General features: G+C 34.2%; 1 protein-coding gene across 1 annotated transcript in view; it reads left to right on the plus strand.

The window, feature by feature from the left end:
• LOC126893347 (sodium/potassium-transporting ATPase subunit beta-1-interacting protein) overlaps nucleotides 1–13,639 on the plus strand; it is a 40,691-nt gene that overhangs the window by 9,475 nt on the left and 17,577 nt on the right. The gene's annotated exons all lie outside the window — the stretch shown is intronic.

A 13,639-nucleotide genomic window follows, 5' to 3' on the forward strand; every position in this document is an offset into this window, starting at 1 on the left:
TTGAGCAAACTGTAGTAATTATGAGCCTTATTAATTCTTTCCTGCAGATCACACTCTGTACCAATGTTACAGTCAATATTTATGCTACCCAGTACCCAGATATACAAATTCCACCACTCTCTCAATTTCCTGGTTGTTGATCACAATAGACTGGTTGTTTCTATTGCCAAAACATTATCATATTTGCCATATACAGGGTGAGCCACCACTAACGGGACGGAAGATTACAGCGAAATGGTAAAAGATTTGAAAAAAATTTTAAATTAATAGTTTGTAAGTTGATAAAAGCTACATTTTAAAATTATTTTGAAATATACAGGGTGTCCCAATAAATGGCGGCGTATCAAAGTTATATTTTTTTATGGAATACCCTCTATTTTATTGCATTTTTTAATTGTCCGCAAAAAATAAGATATAGTTTCATAAGGCTTCCCTATACATATGTACAGAGTGTTCTGAGTTATGTTGACTTTTCTTAAAATGTAAAGTTTTAAAAGAAGGCTTATTCTCAAGTTATTTAAGAAATTATAAAAACATTACTTTTACATCTAAATAGTTGGATATTGGTTGAATGTATTCCATGATTAATTATTACACATTTGTCTACAGGGTGTTCAAAATTTATAGTTTCATTAGTGGGGTATTCAATGTGTCATAGGATGCGTATTTTAAATGGAACACGATGTATATTAATAAATAATTATACTTAACAAATTTACCTCTTTAGAATGATATATGGATGTCCTATACCTAGGTCTCATAGTTTTTGCGTAATTTACAATTATTTAAATTCTTACTCTGTAAATCGATTTTAAAACAAAAGATGAAGTTAATTAATGTCATTAGTGTATGACATTGTCATTTTATAACATTACGGTCTGGTAATTATCTTATAATTAATGCATTCCATGATTGATTATTACACATTTATTTACAGGGTGTTCATAATTTACAGTTTCATTATTAGATTATTCAATGTAGCATAATATGATGGGTATTTTATTAGAACACCATGTATATTAATCAAAGATTGTACTAAACACAGGTTCCTGGGTTAGGAAGTGCAGCATTTACAATATTTTTAATATAACCTTATTTAAAAAAATTCATCTTGGTCATTCCTGATGACACTTGTTTGACTGATCTCCAATTGACTCGACATTTTTCACGTAGGTACTAGTATTTGGGTTTTCCGTAACAGAAAGCAGGACATCAAGTTCGTTGACGTCATCAAAAATAAATGGTTTATTTTTATTTAACTTTTCCTACCTATGCAACATTACCAGCAGCACGGAATCTATCGAGAAATTTCTCAAAAACTTCCTTTTTGGGTGTCTTCTATCAGGATACTTTTAAGCGTAAACTTTAGAAGCTAAGAGAAAATTTTAAAAATATTCCCCAATGCAAAGTAGCATGTCTACTCTTTCATAGATAGTGTGATTATTCATTTTTAAGAACAATTAAATTTGAATGTAATTGGTTCTTCCAAAGCCATTTTTCAGTAAAAAAAATTGAATATCATACACGGATGTTTATAGTTTTGATAATTACCAGACCGTATTGTCATAAACTGACAATGTTATACAATGACATTAATAATCTTTTGTTTTAAAATCGATTTACAGATTAAGAATTTAAATAATTGTAAATTACGCAAAAACTATGACCCCTAGGTATAGGACATTCATATACCATTCGAATGAGGTACATTTGGTTAGTATAATTATTTATTAATATACATAGTGTTCCATTTAAAATAAGCATCATATGACTCATTGAATACTCCAATAATGAAACTGTAAATTTTGAACACCCTGTAGACAAATGTGTAATAATTAATCATGGAATACATTCAACCAGTATCCAACTATTTACATGTAAAAGTAATGTTTTTATAATTTCTTAAATAACTTGAGAATAAGCCTTCTTTTAAAACTTTACATTTTAAGAAATGTCAACATAACTCAGAACACTCTGTACATAGGTATAGGGAAGCCTTATAAAACTATATCTTATTTTTTGCGGGCAATTAAAAATGCAATAAAATACAGGGTGTTCCATAAGAAAAAATATAACTTTGATACGCCTCCATTTATTGGGACACCCTGTATATTTCAAAATAATTTTAAAATGTAGCTTTTATCAACTTACAAACTATTCAATTTAAATTTTTTTCAAATCTTTTACCGTTTTGCTGTAATCTTCCGTCCCGTTAGTGGTGACTCACCCTGTAGAAATCATTGTTGATCTCACCAATGTACCACCGTAGAAAACCAGAGGTGTAACCAGGATGATCCTAAGGGGGGTTACAACTACTTGATGGTCTCTGGGGTGTATGGAATAGTAATGGTGTTAAGCGTATAGAGCTCAAAGTACATCCAAATGGGGGGGGGGGGGGGTTATAACCCCCAAACTTACTTACAAACAGTACTGACGCGTTAGCTTTTTTTTGTTTTCTGTTGACCTGGCTGGGGCTTGAACTCGCATTCATCACGGAGAAGTGAAGTGCGCTAGTCCCACTGAGCTGTGCGATCGACTAAACAAGGAATTAAAAAGTCAAAATATCCTGTGAATGCAAGACCACTAAGCATCAGGTAAAATGAGTATGGAACATACATCAAAAACATATTAAAACATGATCCAAAATAATCATAATTTGATGTACCATAGAGCATAAAAATCCACCCTCATGGCCTATGGCCAAGTATGTCAATCTCAATTTTGAAAAACACAGCCTCCTTAACAGCTTGGCAGCTATACACTCTTTAACACAATTTCGTTATTAATCTTTTTTTGAAAAATCATACACTCTTTAACACAATTTCGTTAATAATCTTTTTTTGAAAATTATTTCCGGACTGGAAATCGAAAGGTCAAATATATTAGGTAAGAATGTAATTGTCATTACAATGAACCGTGGCCAATTCCATATAAACACAACATTTAACTAGACTTGCACGAAGTATCTTTTGACTTGTTTTGGATAGAATGTAAGTCATTTAATTCATCTAATATGATATTCTCCTTAATGCCTTGAGAATAAATGTTACCCTCATTTTTATATTCTCAAGAGCTATACTAACCGTGCAAATCTAATAGTGCATTATATTATATACAGGGTGTAACAAAAATGCAGGTCATAAACGAAATCACATATTCTGGGACCAAAAATAGTTCGATTGAACCTAACTTACCTTAGTACAAATGGGCACATAAAAAAAGTTATAGCCCTTTGAAGTTACACAATGAAAATCGATTGTTTACAATATATCGAAAACTTTTATAGATTTTTTATTGAAAATGGACGTGTGGCATTCTTAGTAAACATCTTAAAAAATAATTATAGTGAAATTTGTGTACCCCATAAAAATTGTATGGGGGTTTTGTTCCTTTAAACCCCCCCAAACTTTTGTGTGCGTTCCAATTTAATTATTATTGTGGTACCATTAGTTAAACATGGGGGTTTTAAACCTTTTATGCCTCTTAGTAATTTTTCAATAAGCGAGTGTTTATCGAGATATTTTGAATATTTGTTGAATCCACCACACATTTGTATATGGTTAAGTACGATTCTAGAAACTTGTTAATTAATCTGAATGACAAATGATCTGAAAATTTATTTACATTACATTTTTAGGTATATTTTGAAAAAGTAGCTACGTCTGGATAAAACGTAGCTTATCGGAAAAATACTAGGAGACAACAAAGTTTTAAAAACACTGTGTTTGACTAATGGTACCACAGGAATAGTTTAATTGGAACGTACACACACATTTGGGGTGTTTAAAGGAACAAAACCCCATAAAATATTTATGTAAACATATTAAAAAAGAAGCTGCATATGAAAAAATACTAACAGGCGAGAAAGTTTTAAAAACATCTTGTTTAACTAATGGTACCACAGTAATAATTTAATTGGAACGTACACAATAGTTTGGGGGGGTTTGAGAAAACAAAACCCCATAAACATTTTATGGGGTGTACAAATTTCACTGTTATTATTTTTTAAGATGTTCCTATCATAAGAATACCACTTGTTCATGTTCAATAAAAAATCTCTAATAGTTTTCGATATACAGTAAGAGTCACCGTACTAGACACATGGGTAGGTACCTAATTGCTGTGCTTATGTGCTAATCCGGTCCCTTCTCAGATGTGATTTTCATCCCTGTCATGTCACTGTCAAGAAACTATTCAAAATAATTGTTTTTCGATACAAAAAATACATTAGTTAATAGTATTATTACTTTTTTTTTAAATAACTTTATTCAAACACCCAGAATATTACCATACTTTAAAACTTTTACAACTTTAAAAAAATGACAATAACTATAAACGTCAAAATTAGATCAGCTGTATTTAATACAGCTGATCTATTATTTGTCAACTTTCTATGTTAATATTCAGTTTCTATACATTTTCTGACAAAAATCTGACAGTATAGAAAAAAATCGATTTTTATTTTGTAACTTCAAAGGGCTGTAACTTTTTTATGTGCACATTTGTACTAAGGTAAATTAGGTTCAATCGAACTATTTTTGGTCCCACAATATGCAATTTAATTTATGACCTGCATTTTTGTTACACCCTGTATATATGTACTCCAATCTGAAGTAGTGTACGAAAAAGTATCACCTATTAAAGATTTAAAGTGTTTTTATACATTATACAAAAAAAAACATCCATTTAATGACCAAGTTCCCTAATTGAACATATTCTATGCATTGTGGTTTTGTGATAACAACTTTGTTTCAATTAACATTGTTAAACTTTTTGTTGCAAATAAAGCTCTATTAATATCGTTTCGTGGTTTTTAGAATAGCCTATCTTTATTCAAAGGTGACAACTTTCAGTTTTACTAAAAATAATTTATTTATCACATAGTTTATTCATATTTATATAAACCGCAATAAAAATGCATTCTAGGAATACAAGTAAAGGTGGTTAGCCAGTAGTGACGCCTGTCGACCTAGCACCGGTAGTGGTCATTGTCTCAAATATTTTAAATTACACACCAATTTATGCAACAGTGCCCAGACGGCAACATTGTAAATAAAAAAGAGAATAAATTAGTTTCCTTCGCGGTACCGGACTGGACGCGTTCACGATTACTTCGCATGCACACTGTTAAAATGTGTGTGATCAAGTTCTGAACTGCTAGTCCGGGATCGCGGTTACTTCGTTCCCAGTTCTGAACCAGTTCAACCGATCCTTGAGATCTGTAGATCTGAATTTCAAAATACTTCCAAACATTTTTATATTATATTATGTGCTTTACTCGTTAGTGTTGGCGCCTATAACTGTTTGCCTTTCGTTCTGTGTTTATGTTATTGTTAAAAGTTTAGTTTATTTATTTAAAAAGCTCAACAGCCCTTGAAGGCCTAGGGCTAAAAATACAATTAATATAATACAATAATAATATTTTATTTTATTTTATACCTACGGTATAAAATAAAGATTATTCAGGTATACGCACCAACAACGGACTAGTGTTGCCCAAAATCGGTCTTGGTCTTGCAGTCTTGGTCTTGTTCTTGCGTTTTCGCAAGACCAAGACCGCCTAATTTTAGCAAGACCAAGACCAAGACTTACCGTGCAAGACTTGAGCAAGAACAAGACTAAGCCTGCGAGACTCTTGCGTCTTGCAGTTAGAATGAGGGTCGTTTTAGGGAGTATATAAGTTCGGCTATATTCTTAGATACTCTACTATGAGAAACAAAAAAATTGTAACAAAAATTTTGAAAATTGGACTTATGCGCATTACGAACAATAGCATAACCATACATAGCGAATCAAAATATCCATTAAAAGAACACTCGACACATTTGACATGTACTGAGAGGTCATTATTATAATGTAAAAATAAAATTTTTTAGTTATACATTCTTTCTCAGCAGCAGTGGCGTAGCTAGCCCCACAGGGGCCCCGTATCAAAGATTTTCGCGGGGCCCTTTTCAAGAACTGATATAAGGTAGTGCTAGAAAATGTTCAATGGAACACCGTACTTATGTGAATGTGTACTCTTTTGTATGGTGTCGAAGGTTAGACTTTAACGGATACCCTTCTCAAAAAGCTGGAAGCCTTTAAAACCTTGGTGTATCGGAGGATCCTACGAATAAGTTGGGTGGATAGAGTTCGTAACGAAGTTGTTATACATCGGAGGGGAAAAATTACGGGAAGTCATCAGAGCAGTAAAAACTCGCAAACTTGAATATTTTTTGGCCATGTTATAAGGTGCTATCTACTATCCGTATTATACTACGGGATGAAAGCGTGGACACTGAAGAAAATTGACGTGAGAAGACCGGAGACATTCGAGATATGGATGTACCGAAGAGTGCTGAAGATCTCATGGGTAAATAGAATAACCAACGTAGAGGTAATGAGACAGACGTATGCATAAGGAAAGAGAAGCACTTCTAACAATTAAGAGAAGAAAACTGGCATATATGGGACATGTGATGAGAGGAGATAAATATCTAATACTCCAGTTTATTATGTAAAGAAAATCCAGGAAAAAGATTTATAGGAAGCTGATAGCTGATTTAACTCATGGCTGAAGAATCTTAGGGCATGGTTTGAATGTAGTAACAACGAATTATTTAGAGCCGCACTCTCAAAAGTAAAAATCGCTTTGATGATTGCGAACCTTCGAAGCGGAGACGGCACCTAGAGAAGAATGCGCTACCCAGAGAGTTATAATATACTCCATTTAATAATAAAAGGCAAAGGAGACGGAACAAAAGGGCCAGGTCGAAGAAAAACGTTATGGCTTAGAAACCTAAGAGAGTGGTTGGAGAAACTCCAGCTTCCATTTTCCGAGCTGCCGCCAACAAAATTACTATAGCCAATTTTGATAGACAACACTCGATAATCGAGCACGGCACATGAAGAAGAAGACATGTGTGAATAATTTTATTCCACTTTAAAATTCCTGAAATTCAAATACCCATCAGTACGAACTAACCAGCATCTGAAAGAATTACTAAGAAGTGCTGTCACCATTTATTCATTAAGATTTAAAGAATTATCAAAAGAAGTAAAATAAATTTATAATATTTAAATTTAGTACAAATAGGTTGTACTTTTATTTACACGTGTTCAATAAATATTCTGTACAAATTTCTGTAAAAAATTTTTTAACACCTCTTTTTTGCATAACTTTTTAATACGCATTTAATGACGGCTTCTAAAAAAATTCAAATTTCTATCAAAGAATATCAAGGACCTTGGCCACTCCTGTTACAGACGACAATTAGATAAGAATTATTGTTTCATTAGTAGATAGAGATCTAGTACCTACTTACCATTGCAATCTAAATCACTTTGAGAATCTGGTTGATGGAAAAATGAAGAAATTTTGGGTATCTTCTTCAAAACTTCTTCCTTTCTTTGTTTCATTTTTCTTTTCATCGCTCCACTCAGCTACTCTCTTTTTATTTCACTCATTTTTTTCACTTCACCATATTTTCAAAATTTATAATTTAAACTTTCTAAATCGACTGCACAAATTGAACCTAATAAACTCTAATAAACCAAACTCAAAAAATAGATTTGAAAACAGATTCAGTTTTTTCAACAACACTTGTTCTTGTTATATACAATATAAGCCAAGGGTGACTGGACAATGAAAAAATGGGCTAAACAATAAATAGAATAAGTACACGAAAATATACCCAAAACAATATACACTTTTCCAAATCGTCAAAGATTAAGCGATAACAAAAATTGCAATTTGGCCATTTTACAGTGTGTCACCGCCAACAGTGAATGAACAATGAAAAGTAACTTGAAAATAAAAACAAAGCTTCTTTGTTGTTATGGAATACGGCGGCAAATGGCTATACGTAGATATTATGATTTACAATACAATATTATAGATAAAGAATCCATTACACGAAAAGGTCGACATCCAAACAATATACCCTATTCCACGAACATACGCCTGTTTTGGATTACTTCGACAACAAATATTTTACTGTGCAAAATAAGAAAACCGAAAGTAAATTGCAAATTACATTGTTGTTTATTGGAATAATTATTAGCGCCATTTACTTTCGTACTTCTTATGTTGCACAGTAAAATATTCGTTGTCGGAGTAATCTAAAACAGGCGTATGTCCTTGGAATGGCCCATACACTGTTTCAAAGCGTTTTATTAGGGAAATTGTAGAATATTTTGTTCAATTTTTTAAATGGAAGTTTTGTTTCGACATGCAGCGCCGGGGCCCCGTATAATTGATACGGCGTGGCGGTAGCTACGCCTTTGCTCAGCAGCCGACTTCTTTGCTCTAAAATTATTAATTGTCCTGGTTTGAGAATAGTCGTCTTCTAATCATATTCATATAACACAACATTCCTGCGTTGCGACGCCTACAGTAATATCGAATATCGTATCCAAACTTTTTAAAAATATGTCACCTTAGCACTTATATAAATTTACATAAATAATTTTTTTCATTATTAGTTTTCTAGGAATCTAAACACCAGAAATCTTTATCAGTATACATTATTATAGTGAGACTATTATGTATTGTTTTTGCTGACTGTGTTCTGTGTTATGAGGTCACTCGGCTAAACAAAATTTGCCGAAACAGCGCGGTTATTATTTATGTGTCATAACCAGACAAAAGTATATAGATAATGCCGGATATCGTGTAGACATAATACCGAAATATTATTTTAACGATATAGGTACACTTCTCCAAGAAATTAACGCACCACCCATCTTTATTTATACGTCCATGGCACCATACCACCTTAAAAACGGGGCATTTTTTGTCTCAAATTTCCTAAACCTGTTGTTATTTAAATTTAAGTGATTTTTTTAATATTTGGTCTTATTCTATTCTTTATAAATATCGCAGTAATAATATATATTGTTGGTAGACAGGTCAATTATTGTCAGTGTATACCGGGTGTACCAATCAAACTGTGTTTTTCTCACTCTGTAGAATATTCTAGTATTATGCTAACTTATTATTCTAGCATGCAATAATAGCATACTGAAATTAAAGCCCAACTAAAGCCTCATATTTTCTTAATATTATATTTGTTATTCATTCACTTATATTGGATAATAAAAAAGTTAGGTACTTTTTTAACTAGCCATGTTTTTCATCAATACAGAATGTTTTTAAATAAGTATGGCAAACTTTAATGGGTAATTCTGCACGAAAAACTAATGACAGTTTACTTCATAAACGTTTACTTTATAAATGCTTTGTTTACCAAATAGGGAGGGGTTGAAATTTTTCTTACAAACTGACGATTTATTTATTGCTCTAAAATCGGTTGAGATATGCAAATGAAATTTTGTGGGTTTTAAGAGGTAGTTTTAACTTTAGTTAGTTAGAACATAGACAGCGATCGTGGGTTCAAACCCCACCCGGTGTCAGTTGTTTAGATATTTATTAATTTGGCTAGTCTTTACTATGGCTATGATATTTTGGCTAGTCTTTACTATGGCTATGATATTCAAGCTTAAAATGTACCTCTCTGTTACGTTGTTCTAAGATGTGCAATAGGCTAATGGGCAACTGCGAGACTTGCAAGACTCTTGATGCAAGACCAAGACCAAGACCGGGAGCGTAATACCAAGACCAGGTGTACTGGCGCAAGACCAAGACCAAGACTGTCTAAGTCTCGTCTTGGTCTTGCATTTGGGCAACACTACAATGGACCATCCTGATTAGGAGATTGAAGACTTCTACGATGACATCTCAACGGCACTGAAAGAAACACCAACACATTACACGATTATATGCGGCGACTTTAACGCAAAGATCGGTCTAAAGCAGGATGAACAAGAAACAGCACTAGGTAAATTTGGATCCAAAGGCAGAAACGAGCGTGGCCAAACACTACTAGAATTTCTATTATAACAAAATCTATACCAGATGAATAGTTTCTTCTCTAAAAAAGATCACAAAAGGTGGACATGGAAAAGCCCAGATGGTAAGACCAGAAACGAGATAGACTACATAATCAGTGACAAAAAATATATATTCAACGATGTCACAGTCCTTAATAGCTGTACCACAGGCAGCGATCATAGAATGCTAAGAGCCAAACTAAAATTAAACTTAATAACAGAAAGATCCAAAATGATTAGGAAGAAAGCCAACCCAATATGGTACGACCCAACGAATTTAAATGAATACCAAGGCAATATCAATAAAATCCTACAACAAAATGAATGCATGAATAATGTAAATGCACTAAACGAAAATATCGTGGAAGCGATTCGAGAGGCTCAAGTAAAATGCTGCCCTAAAAGACGCCCAGACGAAATAATAACCATTGAAACAAAGCAACTAATGGAAACTAGAAGAAAAATCAAAGGAAACGAAAGCATTGACGAAGAAGAACTGCGAAAAATAAACAAAGAAGTATCAAAAGCTATAAGGAAAGATTTAAAGAAATTTAAGAATGAAAAAGTCCAGCGAACTATAGAAGAGAATAAAAGTCTGAAAGTCCTGAGATGACGGCTAAACAATGGAGAATGCGAAATACATAAACTAAAGAACAAAGAAGGAGTCCCCACATCAAATAGAGAAGGACTACTACCCATAGTTGAAGACTTCTATCAAGAACTATACACAAGCCAAAGAGAAGACCAAAAGAATTTGGAAGCCTCTGCATCACGCAAAATTATCAACCAGGGTTCAGAGCTCATGCCAGAGATCACACTAAGCGAAATCCAGGACGTAATGAAAAAGATGAAAAACAACAAATCGCCAGGAAAAGATGGAGTCGTAATAGAAGCTATAAAGATGGCTGGACGTGCCCTTCTCAACCAAATAAAAATTTTGGTTAACCTTTGTCTAACAGATTGTTGCATAGCGGAAACATGGAACAATGCAGTAACAATTTTACTACACAAGAAAGGAGACAAGGCGCACCTAGAAAACTATAGACCAATGTTGAACCACATGTATAAAATGTTTACCCGAATAATTACGACAAGACTAGAAAAAAAGTTGATTTCTACCAACCCCGAGAACAACCTGGATTCCGCTCAAAATTCGGAACAAACGATCACCTACAAACAGTAAAAACCTTAATAGAAAAGTCGATAGAATATAACAGACCATTGATACTTATCTTCGCAGACTTTCACAAAGCCTTCGACACTGTGGAATTAGACAGCATTATAACTGCTCTGAACAATAGTAGAATAGATTACCGGTTTACAAATTTAGTGCAAACATTACACCAAAACGCCACAATGCGTGTAAAACTACATGATACTACCAGAGAAATTCATATCAAGCGAGGTGTGAGACAGGGCGACACTCTCTCACCTAAATTATTTATAGCGGTCCTCGAATACGCCTTTACAATGCTAAAGTCGGAAAATAGAGGAATAAAAATAGATAGAGAAATGCTCAATCATCTGCGTTTTGCCGACGATATAGTACTTGTTACCGAAGATCTGGGTGAAGCACAACAAATGCTACTAGAATTAGAAAACGTATCTTCAACAATAGGTCTAAAAATGAACATCAGGAAGACCAAATTTATGACAAATTTAGTTCCCAGCGAACACCTAACCATCCAAAATCAAGTGGTAGAATTGACAGAAAACTACATATATCTCGGTCATGAAATCAGAATAGGCAAGGACAATCCGACTTGCGAATTTCAACGACGAATAACACTTGCTTGGGCGGCGTATCTAAGAGACATCTTTAAGAGCAACATCCCGACAGCTATGAAACGGAGGACATTTGACCAATGCGTTCTTCCTATTATGACATACGGAGCAGAAACTCTCACGCTCACAAAAACAACAGCACTAAAAATGCGAGTGGCACAAAGACGCATGGAAAGATCGATTCTCGGCGTGACAAAAAAAGACAAAATAAGGAACCAAGACTTAAAGGAAGAGAACAGGTATCACTGATGTCGTTGAACGTATAACCAAGCTGAAATGGAATTGGGCAGGTCACATAGCGCGACTGAAAGATACAAGATGGACCAGAAAACTAATTGACTGGCGCCCAAGAGAAGACAAACGCAGCAGAGGACGACCACCAACACGCTGGATGCACGACATTAACCGAATATCCAAGAAATGGCAACAAGAAGCACAGAACCGTGAAGAGTGGCGAAGAATGGGAGAGACCTATGTCCAGCAGTGGACAGAAGAGGTTGCATGATGATGGTGATGAATAATAATATAATACTGTATATTACAAAACTTGTATCAAGTGGGTTCTTGTCCAATCATGGTCCTTGCCTACTAAATTGACTTACTATTCTCCTCCATTCGTCCCTGTTTGTTTGTCCCTCTCTCTTCCCAACCAATAATTCCCTTTCTTCTGAGATCTTCCTGTATGCTATCAAACCATATTTGCCTGGGTCTTCCTTTCCTTCTTTTCGTAATTGGGCCCCGTTTTAGAATCATCTTTGGCATCCTCTTTCTTTCCACTCTCATCACGTGTCCCATCCATCTCACTGTCTGTGCTTTTATGAAACATCTGATGGAGCTCAGTGCTTCATACGTTTTATTCCTTCTCATACTATCATACGCTTGTTTCAAATGTAGGAACAACGCATGAAGGGATACCTTACGTTCATAGCAAATAGTCTAGATTTCTTTTAGTGTAAAAATCTGACTTGCTACAAACCGAATACGGAACACGAACACGGAAGTGACAAGTGATAGTATGTAGACGTATACACACGCCACACCATACGCCAATATCTGTGTGTGGCGCTATACCTAGCTTTTGTCTCGGTTTTAGGAACAAGGTAAATTTGTTATCTTAAAACAATAATAATATTAAATGTAAAGACTGAAATAGTTTTTTACACTTAGGACTACAGATAAACAGGGAGAAGTGTACTTTTTAAGTGTGTAAGATATATAATTCCTAGCTGAGCGCTTTCAGCTTATAAAGCCATCTTCAGAGCTATGCTACAATAAAAAGGTCTCTAATGAATAATTGATCTTAGAATTCAAAGGTTTAACTTACGTCAAAAAGTTCAAAATACCACTATGAAGAGATATGGATCCCATGTACGATATAAAAAGACTTCTAATAATAATATATATAAGGAGACTCGTTGAGTCCTTTGTGGTTCTGTTTAGCTTTGAACCCCCTTTCCCAGCTATTAAACTCCACTGACTCAGGTTGTAGCACTAAAAACAATAATACTGTGGTAGCGAAGCTTAATCATCTGTTATATATGGATGATTTGAAATTAATGGCTTCCACTCGAGAACACCTAGAACAGATGCTAAAAACTGTAGAAACATTCTCTAATGATATTAGTATGCAGTTCGGTCTAGACAAGTGCCGTGTTTTGAATATAGTCAGAGGAAAGGTACAGCCCGGTGGATTCGATATGCAAAATGGCCAGAACATCGAAGCCATGGGCGAAAACGATATGTACAAATATCTTGGAGTAAAGCAGGCGCGGAAAATTGACCATAAGCAAATGAAAACTGAGATAACTACTGAGTTTATACGAAGGGTACAACAGCTGCTTCGTTCACAGCTTAACAGTAAAAATTTATTTAAGGCACTAACACCTACGCTTGTTTCGCGCTTAGCTATTCATTTGGTATTGTTAAGTGGACAAAAACGGATATAGAAAATCTTCAGCGAAAAGTACGGACACACCTCACA

The sequence above is a fragment of the Diabrotica virgifera genome, chromosome 10 (genome assembly GCF_917563875.1).
Source record: "Diabrotica virgifera virgifera chromosome 10, PGI_DIABVI_V3a".
Lineage (NCBI taxonomy): Eukaryota > Metazoa > Arthropoda > Insecta > Coleoptera > Chrysomelidae > Diabrotica > Diabrotica virgifera.